Source organism: Pinus tabuliformis, chromosome 9, assembly GCF_031772625.1.
Source record: "Pinus tabuliformis cultivar Carrire ecotype Pingquan chromosome 9, CPIR1, whole genome shotgun sequence".
In the NCBI taxonomy this organism is placed as follows: Eukaryota; Viridiplantae; Streptophyta; class Pinopsida; order Pinales; family Pinaceae; genus Pinus; species Pinus tabuliformis.
The window spans coordinates 913,957,684-913,975,507 of NC_142307.1; positions in this window are offsets into that span (position 1 = coordinate 913,957,684).

Here is a 17,824-nt window from a genome sequence, read left to right on the forward strand (position 1 = left end):
GCATGTAAGGAATTTGAAAGGTTGCTTGCAAGGAATTTGAAAAGTTGCATGTAAAGACATGGAAAAGTGGCATGTTTTTAGTTATTATGTTACAAATGGAATAAGTGCAATGTTTTGACTTAATCTCATACAAAGTGTATGAGAAATGAAAATCAATTTCTTTTCAAGTGTGGTTAAATTTAGTAGATCTTTGGAGATCCCATTTCCATAATTGGACATCGGAGATGGACCATTATAGTAGCTTCCTCCTTCTACCATAGTGTGGACCATGGATAGTAAGGGGGTATGCCTGTAGGTTGTTTGAATGCTTGATTAAATGTGTGATATGTGTTTGTGCTTTTAAAATTATATGAACGAATGCTCTTGTTTTAATACGGTTGTACTAACACAATATGTTTTGAGACAACTGATATGCACTTGCATGCAAGTGGGTGGTAGTTTTAGTATTATGACTATGATTGTGAGATTTACCGACTATGACATGGTTATTAGTATTGGTGAAAGATAATTTCAAATTAATAGACATGATGTCTTGATTTTTGGAACATCTGACTGACTGTGTATGGATTATATGTCGCTTAGATGTTGATTTCATGATACCTACTTACATCCTTGTATGTTAGATTACATTTTTGAATAGTTTGATTACATGCATCAGTCTTGTAGTTTGATTACAAGAACTGATCAATTATGTTCGACTACATGAGGTTATGCATATTGGTAGTTGGTTTGGAATTACTTATGCATACTGTTGGTTGCATGTGGCAATGTGTACAATGGAGTAATGGTTTTTGTCATACATGAGTTCATGGTTTGTGTAGTTGATATGGTCATGCACTGATGACTGGACTCTAGCTATAATGATGTGTATATGGTTTGGTACTCATTTTTTTTATGTGTGTATATGCATTTGTTATGCATGTTGGTATTGGTTATGATTATGCATGTAGTAGGTAAAACATTTATTGTGAAGTCATTGTATGCAATTTAGGTTATCATGATGCTATTGGTTGTTATGATGCTAATGTGTTGGTTGAGATAGAGCAACAGATGTAGATCATCATAATGAGGTTGCAACATTAGACTCTGGGATAAGAGAAGATCATCATACAGGTGTTGTATGTTTGGCATGCAGGTATGTAAGTTAAGGATTATTATATGCATTAGGTTTATATACACTATGTGTATGAACATGTATTTTATGTTATGGTTACATTCATGATAGATGTTAGATGATTAGTGTGGTTATATGCACATGTGTCGGATATTCAAGAATCATAGTAACCTGTAGTTGTATGCATTGTTATTATTGTCTTATATTAGATAACCTGATGATTATGTTGTATGTTGTTGATGAGTATGATATATAACTTATTGTTGTTATATGCTATTAACTTGATGATAAGGGTTGTTTCATTAAGATCTTGATGTTATAATTTTGATTGGTCATATGCGTGATGGTTATGTTCATTGCCTTGAAGATCTTGATGTTATATATTGTGTTAACCTGGTTTGACCTATGCAGATGGTTATGGTTGTGATATTTGGGTATGAGCCAACGTATTTGTGATATGGTGTTGTACTAATCTAGATTGATCATACATATGCGATTTTTTATGCATGGACAACAAATGCTTATGACCTTATGACGTGCACATGTTAGTTAGTTATCGCTATGGATCTCATGATTTATGTTTGAGTAGATATGTTGTGAAGTTGTATTGTGCTAACCTAGATTGATTGTGCAGACAATATAGTCTCCCGTGAGGTACACTAAGGTATGAGGTTTCTTATGCAGTATACTTGGTGCTTCATTCTTGATTATGTTGTCTATTTAATGTTGAATGTTTGGTGTCTATTATGTCGTGTAGTTAATTTATTTAACATGGTATGTTGCAAGTTGGTTAAATGATTGATGAATTTATTAATATGAGTATGTATTCAAATGGTTTTGTTTTAAGATGATTGTACTAACATGTATGTGTTGAGACATGTGATATATACTTTAATGTAGTTGATAGTTGTAGAATTATGTCTAATGACTATGGATTATGACATGATCATTTGTAAAAGTCGATTTCAAATTGATAAATATGATTGTCTTGATATTTGGAACATGTGGTTGACATGTGTGAGCAGTTGTAGGAAACATGTCGTTATTAGCTTAACAAGGTAGTAGTTGATGTGTTTATATCACTAACAGTTGGGTGATGTGACAGTGCATAGTAAGCCTCGATTACAACCGGGAAAAGGTCAAATAAAGGAATTGGGAAAGAATTCCTTTGCCCATGTTTGGAAACCCTTATTCCAAACGAATGAGTTTTTTGCCTACATGAAGTATTCTTAACCTTAATCTAGTCTGACATTATGTGGATACATGTTATATTCATCAACATGTACTTGAGAGGTATATTAGCTAGTCTTTAGTTACAGGAGGATCTATCAAAGGATTGGAGTCGCTTGAGAGATGGCATGGATGTGTTCAGTTGTAAGAAACGTGCTTGGAATAATAAGATGAGGTAACTGGTGTATTTTTATGTTTATTTATGCACTAATAGTTATGTGTTAATGAAAGCATGATGCAGGGAGTTGCATGGAAAGATAGGTTTCCATGAAATCTTGAAGAAGGCTCGAGCTGAGCTTTCCCTGGGAACCATGGGGATTGAGTCATGGTGTTAGTTGTTAGTCTTGTGCTTTTGGTATTTTGTGATTTTCTTATGCTTGATTTTCATATTTGTTTATGTCTAGAGTATGGCCATACCACTTTGTTTTTGGAGTCGTGTTGTTATTGGTTTTCATGGTTTTCTTCTTGTTGTTGTTTCCGTTCTTGCCTTTTATGTTTTGAGTTTGGGGAATTTGTTGGGAAAGAGGAAAGTTAATGGAGCTCAGGGAGAGCTATGTGGCACTCAATAGGTAATGTAAGACATAGATGGAGCTCAATGTATGAGTAAGCATAGCAGAATGTAAGACTATGACAATTGGTTGCACTGGCTAGGTCCATTGTGGTAAATGTATGGTGGCAGTATAGTCATGAGAAAGGTAACATGAAAAGGTAAAGTAAATGGATCTGAGGCATCGTATGCCTTGGATATGTTCGGAACGACTATATTATTGTTGCATATGTGTTGTATGAATAAAGGAAGTTCTCTTAAACCTTGACCTTGATATTTGGTAATTATTTTATGATCATGATTATGTCGATGTTTATATATGTATACATGTATGTATGTATGTCTTTGTCTGACAAGATCATGATTTTTTATGCTAATGTTTATATATGTATGTATGTATCCATGTATCTATGTTACTATCTAACAGGGTTGTCAGGGATCATTCTTGTGGAGGAATGATTGCTTATGTAGGAGAACAACATGAAGAGGTTCCCAATCTTACAAGGAATCAATTAGGAAGAGTAGTCATGAAAAATATACGAGGTCACTATCATGTGGATATGAATTTATATTGTATGCTTGTATTATGCCTATGCTTATGTTATGGACAGGTTATACCAAGGGATACATCAGCAAAGAGAAAGAAATGTGGTCTGCGGCATTCTAGGATAAGCATGGATGAGATACTGGAAGCAAGGTTTCTTGGTAAGGACAGTGTGGTTTTGGATGTGTGGTACTATTGTTGTGCATATGTTTTATATGTTGTACATGTTGCAACTATGATGTGTGCACTTGTGGTGTTGTGTATACGTAGCATGTGTACATGTTATTTATACAATGTTATGTATAGGATGGTACAAATAGGGTTGTGCGAATATTACATATGGGGTGTTGTATACATATTGTATTGTCTTCATGATGTATATGTGGCATGTGTACATATGGTGCTTTGTGCATGTTAGATATGTAGTGTTCTGTATGGATGATGCTATGTACATCTTGGATATGTAGTGCTATGTACGGATGATGCTATGTACATGTTGGATATGTAGTGATATGTACATGTGGTATTGCGTTCTTTTCATACATATGGTGCTATGTACATATGGTGTTGTGTGCATAATTGTACAAGTGACATTGTGAGCATGTGGTGTCGTGTACATGTTCTACATATGGTGCTATGAGCATGTGGTGTTGTGCACATGTCGTGCATGTGATGCTATGTACATATGGTGCGTACACATCATGCGTGTGGTAATATGTACATGTGGTATTGTGTACACGTTATACAGTGGTGTAGTGTACATGTGGCACTATGTACACATTGTGTAGGTGGTGTCGTGTACATGTGATGTTGTGCACATGTTGTGCAGGTGGTGCAGTGTACAGGTGGTACTGTGTACATGTGGTACATATGGTACTGTTGCACGTGTGGTATTATGTACATGACATGTGTTGAGGGCATGTGGTATTACATATGTGCATCATGTAGTTATGGTATTGCGACATGTATACTCATTGTGTGGTACTTTGTGTAGGTACATGTATTGGTAGGTATTTCACATCGAGTATAGATGGATGCATTGTACTGTATACATTGGGTGTAGGTGTATGTTTTTATGTTAGGTGTAGATGCATGGTGTGCTATGTTGTGTGGTTGTATGTGTGTGATGCACACTACATGTATTTGCACCTAGTGGAGGAGAAGGAACCAGGTGTTTGTTGGGTGTGGCAACTGATCCAATGTGTGTACAAAAGAACAAAGGTAGAAGTAAGGATCGATGAAAGATAAGTATCAGTATATTATTTCAATTTTATTATGCATGTGATTTATGACTATGGTATATGATGATTATATGTGATCTATGATTTTGGTTTATGATGGTTACATGTGATTTATGATTTTGATCTATGATGGTTTTGTTTGAGCTAACCTGATGTGATATCTTTATATATGTTGATTTGGGTAAATATGCTAGTTTGACTTCTTGTGACAGGAAGCAAACATGATTGCAAGTGTACCTTATCGACAAGCTACCAAAGAGGTATGATGTGAATTTATTTCAATTTATTTTAAATCTAATGAAAGTTATATGCTTGGTACAAGAATGCATGAAATGCTCGGTTGGGTCATTGAAATCAACTGAAGGAATTGGCAGTAGCAGCAAAAGAAATTGGAGCATGTAGCGGTATGTTAGGAAAGCACTTCAGGAGCAGGGTCGTTGTGGGACACTGGTACCCAATAGTGTCCATTGATTTCCATGAGCATGTTATGACAGGTATGATGTGTCGAGGTAGGTATATGCCTTGGTTTTTGTATCTTTCGATGTGAGGAAGCCTTGCCAAGGGATGGACTACCCCGGATAGGGGTGCCAACGGAACTTGGAAGGTGAGTGATTGCACAAAACGGGTGACCATATTCCTGAGGGAATGTGTAGCAAAGAAGGGAAGGTCACGGATGGATTTGTTTTGGTCATTAGCATTTCCAGATGGAATTAGATGCACATTGGGAGTGCACCTTGGAATAACGAGTTGGTAACTGTTCGGTGAGAGGACAAGTGACCCGAGATTATAGTGCTTGACATTGGATGTAGATTTGACCGTGCAGTGGATTCTGGACTTCCTAGGAAGGAGGTGGATCCTGGTATTACTTTGAGGGTCAAGGTGTGAGCCTCTAGATTTCCTTGTTGCAGATGAAGGCATCATATTGTTTTATTTTCTTGTTGAGAAAATGTGCATATGTGGTTATTGTAAATATCGTAATGAGTTGTGTTATAAAGCTCCAGTATGTGGTATGTTGTCATGATGTTTTGATTTTGAGCAGGTATTTCATTGTAAATACTGCAACGAGATGTGTTATAAAGCTCCATGGGCAGTATGTTTTTTTCAGTAACCATGTGGTTATAAGTGTCATTGAACACCAAAGACGGTGTTCCCCCAACAGGGAGGGTGTTACAGGGAAAAGTGTCTACTCAGAACTGCTTATCCCACTAAGGTGTGACAGCTGCCTTAGAAACAAACAGAGTAAAGCTACTTTCGTTTTTCCTTTATGAATTATAGATACAGAGGAACAAAAAGACCAACCTATATCTTGCGCTAATCTCCTGACTTGATTCCTCTCTTCCTTGATAGTCTTTCGCTACTTGTTCCCTTGCACACCCAGCTTCACAAAGTACCTGTAAGATCACAGTAGCATAGCACTATACAAAGACATGGATCTATAATCATAAACAATCTAGGATCAAATGTAAATTGACCATACAAATGCAGCAAACATGAATGACACAAAAGTATGGAGGAAAATTTGAATAGCTTTTATTGATAAACAAGAAAGAGCCAAGAGGAGTTACAACCAGTTGTTCTGACCCAGCATCAACCTCTCAGCAAAGAAGCCCCTCTTCACCTCATACAAAGCTTAGATCACCCAACAATATGATGTTTGTCTCAAGAAACCAACAACAATTCCTTACAATATGCAAAATTCCAGCCTCCGGATCTCTGGGATGAGGGATCCATATATAGATATCTGTAATGGAGATGAGTCAGCTTATGATTTGATTAGTGTCTTCCCTCTGATAGTTCTTGCTTCCACTTGGAGATTGATGATCTCCTACTCATCCTTGGTCGAATTCAGAGAGGCAAGTGTCACGGGAGAAGTTTCTGGAAGCTTCCATTGCCTCTCCACCTCGCGGAATGACACTGCCATTTGTCATTTCTCACCCATCGCACCCCATAGAAGGGCTTTTTGAAATGCGACGCACCCACATAGTGTACTTAGGTGAGATGCAACGCACTTGGCCAGTGGAGCAGCTGAAATGATCCTGTTTTGACCAATTCTGAGCAGTTTTTCATGGAGAACTTCTGGGAGAAGCTGTAATCTGTTGACCTTGTTCTTTTAGGGGTTAGAACAACACTATTAGGGACTTAGGAGCCCTTGGTTTATGGACATTTCATGCTTGGGGTTGTAGTGCCCAAAAATGTCTATAACAATTGCCCCCTAAAGCATGAGGTCGTTAATCTTTTGATGTCGGGTGAAATGCTTTATTATGAGGATCCGAAGTTCTTTCAAGCTGAGAGGAGACCTGTAATAAGATACAATACAATACATTATCTTCATAATATTTTCATGATCTAGCTGAGGCGAGCATTCCCATGCTCAACTTTATAAATTCATTTTCATGTACATAGGATAGACAATCGTCTGAGTGTAGACTAATGATTCTGATAGAGCCATCATCCCTTTGATTGGATGATTATCTGTGCAGCAATGATGTACATTTGATGTTTTTATTTTCCTGAATGTATATCGCAGCCCGGATGGATGAAACTAGATCTGGGGTCTTCAATCTCGTTCGATATTCACTCGAAATACAAGTCTATCCATGTGAGAAATGTTCTGAAGTCGAACATGGAAAGACATCACTTGATTACCAGCCAATGATATAAGCTATTAACAAGTGCGAGAGGAATTACCGATAATGATAATGACCCTCAAGGTACTGCAGTACAATTCACGTGGTGTGAATAAAGGATTTGGTGTCGAACACCACGCAAAATCTTTCGGTCGAAGGTCATTGATGTAAACATGTCGCCGAAAGTGAGAAACTTGCCATTGAGGCATACAAGCTTCAAAGTACTGAATGGGGTGTTCCTAAATCAACTTCTTGGATAATGAGCTGATGTCGACAAGAAGTGATCCGTCATAGGAGGGCCTTAATGAATCCCACATCAATGACACGGAATGGAGCAAATGATTTTAATGGAGGTGAAAACGATATGATGATATAAGGTTCAGGGTCACGGTCACGAAAGAATGGAGTATAAATGTATTATAGTGGGTGAGACACAGGTGAATTCTCTGAATGACTTCTCTTGAACATATCGGCGACACTGACGTGATGGATTGGTAGCATTAACCCCAAATGTGGATGGTATGATGGGACCATGGTGATGTGACCAGTGAATGAAACAACCCAACCCGACTTGGATGTGGAGTGAAAGTGTCATGTTCAAGAGCGACTTGCTACCAACAAAGTTTCTTCAAGTTTTCTTCCCAATTTTTCCCCAGTCATTGCTGACCAGTACCTCTTTATTTTTATCAAGCTTTAGGAGGATAACATATGCTTGTTCCATAATTTGCCCTTCCGGCAAACCCATCGCTATGTTTTAACGAGCCTAGCGATAGTGAAACTCGTTCTCGTCTATAGACAAGTTTGTCACTATTAAAATTTTAACGAGTTTAACGACAAAGATAACTCGGTCCTTTTCAATTTTAGAGAGTCTGAAAAGGAATGTAAAGGTAACTCCAAAATTCCTTTTTCATCATCTAATCCCTTAAGTCCAAAAAGGTATAAAACAATACAGAAAGGATGAATTTTCGATACTTTTAACGAGCCGAGCAAAACAAGCGCTCGATCGTTTTGTGTAATAATCCCTCAAGTCCAAAAAGATTAAAATTTAGAGGAGAGATAGCACTTCCAGTCCCTTTAACGAGCTAGAGAGGCCAATGGCTCGACAATCTTTTCATATTTTACGAGTCAGTTGAAAAGAGCTTAAAGGAGACTCGTCTTTTGAGGAACGAGTGATAAAACGAGTAGCAACTGATTCCAGGTAAGGTTTGGAATTTTCCAATCACGGCAGTGTTACAAGGGCTAGTGAGATCACTCTTCACAGCTGTTCCTCAAAATGGGTAAACAATCAAATGGAGGTGAATTTTCGGCCAATGCAAAAGTGGAGGTGATGGTGCAAACACGACCAAGGCTTTAATGGCTGAAGTACTACATTCACGATGGTTATTTATCGGGGAATAATTCATTTTTTAATGAGCTTAAACGCAGGGGGAAACATTTGCTCATGGCTTATGTTTAATTTTTAACGAGCTTGAACTATGCACTAAAACTACTCGATTAATCCAGTAGTATAATAAGAATGTCTCATATAAAAACGGCAATTTTTAGAGTTTTTCCCCACATCCTTTCTTAATGCAAGTTAGGAAACGACCAATCCAAAAAACAAATAAATGATTGCTCTTTGCTTGCACACCAAAAGGTTTGCATGCCCCCAGGTATAAAACAAAGTTTCAAGGTTACCCCTTCTTCTTTCCTTCAAAACATTTGTTTTGCCGAGAGATACCTACCTCTTACAGGCTACCAAATATTGTTCTATTCACGGCGTAAACAAAACACGTCTTTGGTGATGTCTACCGAAATAGACAAAGGTGAGTGGAGGAGGCTACTTCACTCACGTAACTTTGACAAGAGAATCTTGTTCCAGAATAACCCCCTCTTCCAATCACGGACGGGAGTACAGACTAGTCATATTCTCTCGCGGAAACCTACCCTATACCAGAAGTTTTCCTGCCGAAGCAGACCAGGGTGCATGCCCCCTGGGTTTCAGTCATGTCCCCTGAATCACTCGCACTCATCAGGCAGGCGGACTGGAGATTGAGACATTTCTTGCATGAAAAGACCATTCAGGGGTGGTATATGACTATTTTCTATGCGTGAACTGGGGAATGAAAGCTGGTCTACGAGCTTGACTACTCTTCCTTTGTGCGGAAAACACATTACTCTAAAGAGTGAGGAGACAATCGCTCCCATGCAATAAATATAGTCTCGTCCAAGGAGTAGATTATAATCCAGGGGTCCTTGAACTGCCATTACATTCATTTGAACGTTTTTCCCCCTCAATGTTATGGGCACATTGGGAAGGATCCCTAACGGTCAACTGGTTCCTTTATCAAAGCCTGTTAGATTTCTCATCTCAGGTAAAAGCGATGGCGAACCAAGCACTTTCCAAGCAGTCGAGGAAAGGATACTCACAGAAGCCCCTTCATCTATGATGGTACCAGCCATAACCATTCTATATATTTGAACAATAATTCGGAATGGTACACTAGCTGGTAAACGGGGTCTGCCTAGTTGATTCCAATCAAAGGAGACAACTAGGTTGCTTGGAGGTGGGACCGAATAGACAGCTGGGTATGACTCTGATGAACTTCCTTCCTGTGGTAAAGGAACGGGTAAATTGCCCCCATGTTCATTGGAGTCTGTGCTTACGAAAAGAATTTGGACGGCGTCATCCTTGTTCTCTTCGGTGACTGTATCATCTGAAGATGGAACCTCTGAAGGCAAAACCGGGTCAACTGCCACGCCGACCTTTTGACTTTCGTCTGGTATAGGTTCAGATGCTTTGTCTTCAATGGTAGATGCTTCAGCCGACCACCTGAGTAGGCCAGCCAGATTTTCAACTAGTGACGGACTCGGCAAGAGTTTTTTATATCCAGGAGGAAGTCGTAACGGTGAAACCGGACCATCATCCAAAACTCTTTTAGCCTCGTCTAAGAAGGGACAATGGTGGATGGCATGATTGCCTTCACACAGTTTACAAGGAAATCTATATTTTCCTTTTTGTCCTGGGGCTTCACTTTCACTAGTTGACGGTGTGTTTTCAACATGATCACCAGAGGTTGACGACACCGGGTTGTGCAAACGAGGAGACCAGTCCCTTAAGATCCGAGGGATGCAAGGAAAATCTCTATGATAGTGGTATCCTTTGCAAATGACACATGGCGATTAAGGCCTGGTCGGTGCAGTGTGTGGATTTTCGCTAGACGACGCTCGTTTGCCCCCATTCGCTCTTGGCTCCTTCTTCTTCTTCTCTTTCTTCTTCTTCTCCTTCTTCTTCTCGGGTACTTGACTTTTGGCTTTACCAGCCCCGTCAAGCGAAGAGGAAGGCGGAGAGTAAGAATTAGAGGAAGTAGAAGGTTGGTGGGTAACTCTGGACTCGTCTAGTTGCTGATTTGATTGTTCAGGAATTGTAGTATTCTGAACGACAAAGGTTGAGAAGAGCCATACAGGCAAGCCGATTGTCAGTCCTGGAAGTGACAATGTGGCCATATGGGGTGCACCAACATCTCCCCAAGAGGAGAAGGGACTAGGATTTCCTCCAAGGGGAATTCCTTAGTTGGTGGATTCCATTTTCTCAACCCAATATCAACGTAGGAAAGGGTAATGAATATTCCATTTAAAATAAATTTTAGACGCTTTGACACAACTTGTTTTTTCAATTTTTAAAAGCCGAGAAAAAACAAAAGATGACTCTAGTCTCCTTCGATTTTTAATGAGCCTGAAGTGACAAGTGCTCAGATGGACCTTTTCTGTTAAGGAGTCTAAAAAGGAACGAAAGGGACTGCTCTGGAAATCTAGGTAGAGGGATTACCAAACCAATCGCAAAACTGCAGAATACGTTTTACGGTACGGTAGTCAATCTTCCCGAATGCTGTGTTCAGTGCATTGCGATCGATAGGGTGGCAGACACGGCTTCCTATGGATAAAGGATTAAGCCTATTGGGGTCTCCCAAAATATACTCGATGGTACGTGGGAGCACAAGTCTGTACTGGCACTTATCGTCTCAAAGTGGAGGAATCACCCAACCATCAGTGATAACAATAGTTACCAGGCTTTACAATGCCGGAATACGTCTCTAGCCTAGACTTCTGAATGTTGTGCGTTAAGTTCCAAAGTGTTGTTAGATTTATTGAATTTATTTTATAGTTGATCTTGTTTATGAAGTTTGCCTTTCAGGTTCACCGCGAGATGTAGATGTAATTCCTAAAATGCAATCTAAGATGATAAACAATCTTTTTATCTTCTTTGTGCAATGAAAATCCTAGCTACTAAGGAAAGAAAGACAAAATCTTTTCACAAAGAGCAAAGAGCACACTCTAAATGCATTTTCCTAAATCAAACCAATCAGACTATCTATATGCAAATGCACATGCATGTATTTGTTTTTGACTTTCTTAGTATATGAATGATAAAAAGAAAGTTGATGCACAAATCTGAATTTCTTTTCAAGCGACAAATATCAACAAGTTTCTTTCCGAAATCAAAAATGGAGATGATCACAACACCTTACGATTTTGAAACGAATACTTGTTCTTGACACTAGAAAATTACAAATTCAGACCAAAAACAATAGTAACAGGATAATTGACCATCAACAGCAATCAAACTCTTTCCTATGATTGAAATCGACACTTGCGACAGTTTCAAATCAAAGGATGATAGTACGATTACGCTACTTTTTCAAAGGAGAACTGAAAATGACTCAACAAACACACAAAAACATTTACAGTTCTTTTGTACAAAGGAGGCGGAATAACAGCAAGGAAAAGGGGTTTCAAACAGACATATACTGATCACAGGCAGCAAAATTTAGGAATAGAACTGGAAAGAATGAATCACAAAAACCAATACTGCACAAAGCCTAGTCTGATCAGCGCACCTGTAACACAGGGAATTTGAAATGCAGCGCACCTTCTCCACTCGGGAAGTGCGCTGAAGTTCAGATTCTCTGAACAGTACTTGCGCTGGGCCAGAAACGAGACTCTGCTTGGGTTCCGGGTCACAGTTTGCAGTTCAGTTCATGGGTTTTGGCCGAGCAAAAGGTAATCAATAACTCAACAATGAGGGGTAGATCTAAGGAGGATCTAAGAGCTATCACAGGGGCAATCAGAGAGTTTGTGAATCAGTTGTTTAAATCATAAAAAGATCCCGTAGATGGACTGAAGTAGCATTTATCTACTTTGCATTTGCTACAGCAAATGCCGTTCGAATGCTACCTGTAAGTTTATGAAATAGACAATAAGAAAGATAAACAAACAAACTAATTCGTCCCCAGCGAAGTCGCCATTTTGTTACAGGGAAAAGTGTCTACTCAGAACTGCTTATCCCACTAAGGTGTGACAACTACCTTAGAAACAAACAGAGTAAAGCTACTTTCATTTTTCCTTTATGAATTATAGATAGAGAGGAACAAAAAGACCAACCTCTGTCTTGTGCTAATCTCCTGACTTGATTCCTCTCTTCCTTGATAGTCTTTCGCTACTTGTTCCCTTGCATGCCCAGCTTCACAAAGTACCTATAAGATCACAGTAGCATAGCACTATACAAAGACATAGATCTATAATCATAAACAATCTAGGATCAGATGTAAATTGACCATACAAATGCAGCAAACATGAATGACACAAAAGTATGGAGGAAAATTTGAATAGCTTTTATTGATAAACAAGAAAGAGCCAAGAGGAGTTACAACCAGTTGTTCTGACCTAGCATCAACCTCTCAGCAAAGAAGCCCCTCTTGACCTCATACAAATCTTAGATCACCCAACAATCTGATGTTTGTCTCAAGAAACCAACAACAATTCCTTACAATATGCAAAATTCCAGCCTCCGGATCTCTGGGATGAGGGATCCATATATAGATATCTGTAATGGAGATGAGTCAGCTTAAGGTTTTATTAGTGTCTTCCCTCTGATAGTTCTTGCTTCCACTTGGAGATTGATGATCTCCTACTCATCCTTGGTCAAATTAAGAGAGGCAAGTGTCACAGGAGAAGTTTCTGGAAGCTTCCATTGCCTCTCCACCTTGCGGAATGACACTGCCATTTGTCATTTCTAGCCCATCACACCCCATAGAAGGGCTTTTTGAAATGCAACGCACCCACATAGTGTACTTAGGTGAGATGCAATGCACTTGGCCAGTGGAGCAGCTGAAATGATCCTGTTTTGACCAATTCTGAGCATTTTTTCATGGAGAACTTCTGGGAGAAGCTGTAATCTGTTGACCTTGTTCTTTTAGGGGTTAGAACAACACTTTTAGGGACTTAGGAGCCCTTGGTTTATGGACATTTCATGCTTGGGGTTGTAGTGTCCAAAAATGTCTATAATAGAGGGTTATGTAACAGCCCTGGTGAAAATTCCATGTAAAAATTAGATAAATACCACGGATGATGGAAAATGTATTCCAAGTTGAATGGTGGGCAGGACATCCTAGTGTGTGTTCATTTTGTTGTTTATGACTAAGGAAATTGACAAAGGCAATGGTTAAGGCATTAAAGAGGTAAAAAGGTATTTTGGCACAATTATTTATGAAAATAATGGAAATTAGGAGAAAAGGAAGGTGAAAGGTCATAAGTTTCATGTGAGGAGGAAACTGAAGGAACCTAATGGAAAATGAGGAAAATAGAGGCCTCATTAGCAAAAAAGCTTCTAAGGATCAGTTAGCAAACTTGGTCAATGTAACCTTTTATCATTTTATCTTTGGAGCTCTCTAATTATTCTCTCTCTCTCATACTCTTGGAAACTTAGATCTTTCTTGGAGCACTTTGGCATTGGAGCAAGAAAGGAAAATAAGGCAAGAGGAAGCAAAGATCAAACAAGGAAAGGCACGATCAAGCAGCGATAACAAGCGTCATTGCAGGTATCAACTTGCATGTGTATTTTCCTTGTTAGATTTGGAATGCATGGGATTGCATGTGTTTCTTTTCTACCATAGCATGGGTTTTGCCAGGTGTGATAGTATTCTAATCCTAGCCTTTCCATTTCCTGATAGCTTTGATCAGATGGGTTCTCTCATGCAGTTTGTGGGGGGTGGTCGGATTGGATTCGAAGCTGAATGGGGTGGATCTCCAAATTGACAAACACATGGTGGTAGTGGTCCTTGAACCAGACTGAGGATGCACGAAGCCACTGGCCTAGTAACCCCTGAACTAGATTGTGGGTTGCGGTAAAGCCAAATTGTGTGCCTCAGTGGGCCTAGGAATCCTTCCTAGTGAATGGCGAGATATATGGTAAAGCCAAGAGGTGGCTTTTCTCTCCATTGGGCCTAGTGATTCTGGGATGTAATGCACAGTAAAGCCTAGAGAGTATGTCTTGGTGTAGGGCCTAGTGATCCTTGGATCAAACTGTGGATGCACGGTAAAGCCTGAGAGACTAGGAGGCACTCAAATTCCCCACGGTGTAGGCGAAGAACTCTAGTGGCATCTGCATTGACTGGTGCTTTTGATGTTTTCTATGAGTCCCACATTCATGCTTGGAATATGGCACGGGGATGATTGGTTGAAGAGAGACTTAGTTCAACCAATCTATGGTTGGGTGGAATGTGGTAGTCCAATCATCGGTTGGTTCATTGCATTTATTAATGAAAAAATTGTTCCCTTGATTTTCATGTGCAAATGTACTAATGTATATATGGATTTTGATGGTTGATATGTTTCTTGTATTTATGTTCCTATTATGTTGGTTATATGCACATTTACCCTAGATGGTGTTACTGACTAACTTACAATTGTTTTCAAGCTCATAATAAGTTTTCCAACCTCTAATAATTCTTTTCTTGATGCTATAATTCCAGTTGAGATGATGAGGAAAGTCAATACCCAAATATTTATAAGAAGAAACCCACTCAAGACAATTATTATCATAGACGAAACTACCATGGGTGATCCTTTTGGATTTAATGATCATGACTTAAGCCTTGTCGGTATTAACAGTCATACCCATTGCGGGGTAGTAGACATGAAGAGTCTTAAGCTACTTGTATAGTTCATCGTGGCTCCTTGCAAGAAGAACGACATCATCAACATAAAGGAGAAGAGTAATGATTATACCAATGAGCTCGATGCCTTTGCAACCTATAGCTTCCAAACACTCCTCTAGTTTATTAATGTAAATACCAAAAAGGGTAAGGGAAAGGGGACAACCTTGCTTAACCCTGATATTACAATTAATATATTTAGTCCACCCTTCATTGGCATTAAACTTGGCAATGATATGATCATAGAGGCGAATCACAACAATCCTTAGTTCAGGAGGAACAATGATCTCTTCAAGCCTCTCCCGGAGCTTAACTCAGGGGACAATGTAAAACGCTTTTCTAAAGTCCACAAAACAACAAAAGAGATCGGTTTTATTATTGCAACATACCTTTGTGATGATCCTACGGGTGACAAGGTGGTCGATGGTTGAGTGATGTCTCTTAAAACTAGCTTTCCCTTTAGCTCTTTTACCCTGGTTCTCAAGCCAAAGGCTAAGTTTTTTTCTAGAATGAGCCCATAAATCTTGGCCAGGACGTGGCTAATCATAATGGTCATGTAGTTAGAGGGAAAAAAATTTCCCCATCGTTGAATATAAGGCTTTGTGTCCAAAGCTTAGGGAAGCCATGCTTTACTGCCAAATTAAGAAGCTTGTGGAGATGAGGGATGAGGATACATTTTCCCATTTTAAAGATCTCAGCTTGGTACCTTCAATATATTTGGCTTTCCCATTAGTGAGCTTATTAATTCCAGACTCAACGCCACCCATAGAAAAAATATTATCCTTAATAGGAGTGTTTAATATGGTGCTCATGGCGTTCAGAGAGATACAACTTCTTAAGATAGTTATCCCAATTTTCTAAGGGGATAGAATGATTCTCTTTAGTTTGACGAATAAGCACATTCCGCCAAAACTTTCTAGGCAAAAGTTTAGAAAGGTGGAGAAGATGCTCTTGTCTCTTATTAATATATGGTCTCTTCTTCCTCTTAATGAGAGCTTGGTATATACTTATATTCTAGAGCTTAATTCTTTCATTAGGGGTGTCTCTAATTGCTTTCTTGGCAATTTTATAGTCTTTGTCGTACCAAGGATTAGAGGTTTTATTATTATTCTTATACGAAGTCTTATTAGAGAATTTTCTAATGGTGTGGAAAGGGTAGTAGTAAAATGGCAATAGATTTGATCAATGTTGTTATTATAAGTCATGGAGCCTAAATTCCTTTCCAAATCCCTTAAGAAAAGGTCAACCTTACTTCTACTGAAGTGAATGTGACATTTTATTTCATTGTTCTCCTGCATGTGGGTGGTATGCATAGTAAGATTGAGGGATAAAGACAAATATCCATGGTCAAAGTTAGGCTCGAACCCATTAAGAAGCTCAAAGTTTGTAATATGGTTAGTTCTCCTGCATGTGGGTGGTATGCATAGTAAGATTCAGGGATAAAGACAAATATCCACGGTCAAAGTTAGGCTTGAACCCATTAAGAAGCTCAAAGTTTGTAATATGGTTAAGGAAATGGATGTTAGAGATTGCATAATCCATGATGATGCTACCCAGTCCATGGAAACAAGTCATCTAACCGAAGAGAGGCTAGTTATTAATACCATTGCAAATGATTTTTATTTTTTTTTGCTAAAGCAAGAGTCGTACCTTCTATTTCATTAAATTGGAAAACAAATTACATAAAATACAACAGTCCCAAAGGAACTGTGGGCCAAAGACATATCAAACCACTTAAAGCCTAGGGCACCGAGCTAAAGGCTTAAAAGCCAAGCCAAGGTCCCACATACAAAACTACAAAACCCACAAAATGCAGACAAAAGCTAAGACCGTATGATCCCCCCAGAGATCTAATGGACAAGGCTCAAATCGGGGTGAGAACATGCATCCACTTTAAAATTAGAAATGGACCTGATGAGGAAATAGGGACCATTCTAAAAGTATTTCGGGTCCGAATGGGGGGATAACCCTTGAGCATGTAGTCCGCCTAAAATCCACCGAATCCCATCAAGAAGCGCAACCAGAACAGAAGTTAACGCCCACCCGGACCTGCATACTATTCGTCAATCATCAAATATCCTCGCCAAATCCAATGGCAGAGGATAATATCAAAAAACCTAAAAGCACGGAGAATGACCACGTGATAAATGCCCCGAACCTACCAAAATGCTTGCTTATTCTTGACTATAGATTCGTCGTGCTTGATCCAACGGCTGTGGACCATATCGCATGAGCCAAAAGCACTGAGAATTATGCGTGATGAGGGAAATATTCCTTCCCGTCCCTTGGCCATGTGTTGCTTTGTGAGTGGAATCGCTCCCAATTCCAAAAAACCACTTTTAGCTTGAAGGGCCTGCGATAAACCAGAAACCACCTTGCGAGCGGTATAGCCACCACAGAAAGAAAAACTGGGGTTTTGAGTCTGCCGAGAAAGCCAGGATTCCGGCCCCTCGCACCAACCCATCTCCTCGGGCGACTGGACCAAAGGAAGATGAAAATTCCTCTATCCAGCCGTCTATCCAAGAAACACTGGCTGCCGAGTAGCATC